A 2,558-nucleotide genomic window follows, 5' to 3' on the forward strand; every position below is an offset into this window, starting at 1 on the left:
TATATATCTTCTAGCTTTGTTCTTTTTCAAGATCGTTTTGGGTACCTAGAGTCCATATTCCATATTAGGATAGATTTTTTTCTGAAAAATAAATATATAAATATATGATAGTTTCACCTAAAAAATAGAAAAAAAATATTCTCTGGTAAGAAAGAAAGCAAAAAGAAATATTGAAATGTCATCTTTAAGTCATCAAAAGCTTGGTATCTGACAAATGAAACTGTTATGTGAGATTACCATTTTTAATTTTAGATAAATTGCCATAATACTAGATGTCAACTACTAAGCCAAGCATGGGAGGGAGGGATAGGGAGAGAATGGGGTGGGGATTGGGTGGGAGCTGACTGGGAAAAGTGTGCAAGTATGTCTACAAAAGTATGTATCCTACTATGATGTATGAATACAGTGCACCAATAAAAAATTAAAAAAATAAAAAATAAGAAATAAATAAAAAATAAAAAACATAAAAAATAAAAAATAAAAATAAATAAAAAAAATAAAATTTTGGCTACAGTTTCATTTTTTCTTAACAAGTCTACTACTGTATCAGGATTTAAAAAAACAATTATTAAGATTCTAAAGAATTTAACAACAGAGGAATGTCAAGGGAAGGGTCCAAATGCCCCATTCTTAGGAGTTTAGTAGCTATTCCAGTTAATACCTAAGCTTCAAACAAAATGAATTTTATATTTTCTAAATAAAATAATGTACAACCACCATCTTCATTTAGGTTTGTTATAACTTTCAAACACAAAGCTTAATTTTTAAGCTTGGTTAAAAAAAACTTAACAGGAATGATGGCCAACTTTAGTAAGTAGTGTGTACCTTACAGGAAATTTTGTTAACAATCATAACACAATAATAATGCCATTAATAATGACATCCTCAATTTAGAATCTGGAATATTCTTCCATCAAGGGGGGTAGGGGTAATTCAGTCCAATGAGTCTGTCTCAAGATCTTCATCTCTTGTTTGTTCCACTTGTATTCTCTTTTCAGTAATTGGATTAATGCTTTAAGCCCAAAATGAGATATATTTTTTATTACTGTAGATTACATGTTGTTTGGTGCTCAGTTTCCATCTGCTCCTCTTGCTTGCGATTTCAATCTGCTGCTTCTTTCTCATGCTGGCCTTTCAGCATATTTTTCCTGTGAGCAGTCGGAAAGTTTCTTCCACCCTTTCTCTTCTTTTCACCTTCTTGATCATCTCCTTCTTCTTCAGAATCAGAGGTTGATGTAACCCCTGGTTTAGCTATATTCTTCCTTTTTGATTCAGCTTCTTTCTTTCCCTCTTTTTTGTCTGGCTCTTTTCTGGGTTTGTCTTCTTCTTTCTGGCCCTACTCATCCTTTTTAAACTGCTTTTTAGGTTTCCTTTCCTCTTGCCCCTTTTTCTTACTTTTGTCTTTTTCAATAATCATGTCACTCTCTGAAGGACAGGGATGTTTTACCATTTTAGGTCTTCCTTTTGGTTTTGGAATCTTAACTTCAGTGGCTGCAGGTCATCCTCTTTTAGGACTCACTTTAAGATTAACAAATGCTGTTGCTGTTGTCACTACCACTGCCTCCTCAGTTTCTACTTTGTTTTCTGACTTTCTCTTTCTTCCTCTTCTGGCAGTTTTTGGAGTAGTTATGTCAAGTGCTTTAGTCACATCCTCATTGCAGAACTTTTCTTGATCAGTATCTTCCTTTGAAACACTAGTTTCTTTTTCTTCAACTTCAACATCAGATGATGTATTTGATTGTTTAGCTGATGCCTGTTGGCTTGAAAATTTCACTTTTGAATTGTTATCTATCTCCCATAAGCCTTCATTAAAACCTTTTCGTTTATTTGGTTTGACATACTTTTCCTTATTTTATGAGTACGGAAATATATCCTTTGGTCCTAAAAAGGCAGTCTCATGAGTTCCAAAAAAGAAAATGGGTAGTTTGTTTGTGGGTAGCTTTAGAGCTCCATCAGGAACTTCATCTACATGAGCTGGCCAATGAGGGTACCCTTTCATGTTGGCGAAGATGAGGTCTCCAGGTTTGAAATCTCGAGTCATGTTTCAGGTCAAAGCCGGGAGTCCCAGAGCCAGAGGAGGAGATGCCGGTGGGCAAGGGCTGCGTAGAGGCGGCTGCCGGGGTGGCCTCCAGAGTGGGGGGCACCTGCCGGGGCAGCTGAGACTACACTGGAGGGACAGCCGTCTCCATCCTCATCCACGCTGGCCACCTGCGCCACCCGCTGCTACAGAGGCGTCCCAACAGCTCTGAATCGCAAACACTGCCTTGTTCCTGTTTTTAGGGGAAATTCTTGAGGCTTTTTCCCCATTTAATATAATGTTGGCTGTGGACTTATTGTAGATTGCCTTTATGATGTTGAGATATGTTCCTTCTATTCTGATTATCTACAGTGCTTTTATCATAAATGTTGAATTTTATCAAATGCTTTTTCAGCATCTAATAAAATGATCATGTGATTTTTGTCTTTGGATCTGTTTATATGATGAAGTACATGGATTGATTTTCATATGTTGGACCAGCCTTGCATCCCTGGGATGAAGCCTACCTGGTCATGATGTA

At 36.6% G+C, this 2,558-nt stretch overlaps 1 pseudogene across 1 annotated transcript; it reads right to left on the reverse strand.

The window, feature by feature from the left end:
* Positions 1 to 933: 933 nt before the first annotated feature.
* Positions 934 to 2,041, reverse strand: LOC308272567 (PC4 and SFRS1-interacting protein-like; annotated as a pseudogene). The gene is made up of 2 exons: positions 1,047 to 2,041; positions 934 to 1,012 (listed from the first exon to the last, which is right to left on the reverse strand). The product of its transcript is annotated as a PC4 and SFRS1-interacting protein-like (transcript).
* Positions 2,042 to 2,558: the final 517 nt, after the last annotated feature.

Source organism: Muscardinus avellanarius (genome assembly GCF_963383645.1).
Source record: "Muscardinus avellanarius genome assembly, chromosome: 13".
In the NCBI taxonomy this organism is placed as follows: domain Eukaryota; kingdom Metazoa; phylum Chordata; class Mammalia; order Rodentia; family Gliridae; genus Muscardinus; species Muscardinus avellanarius.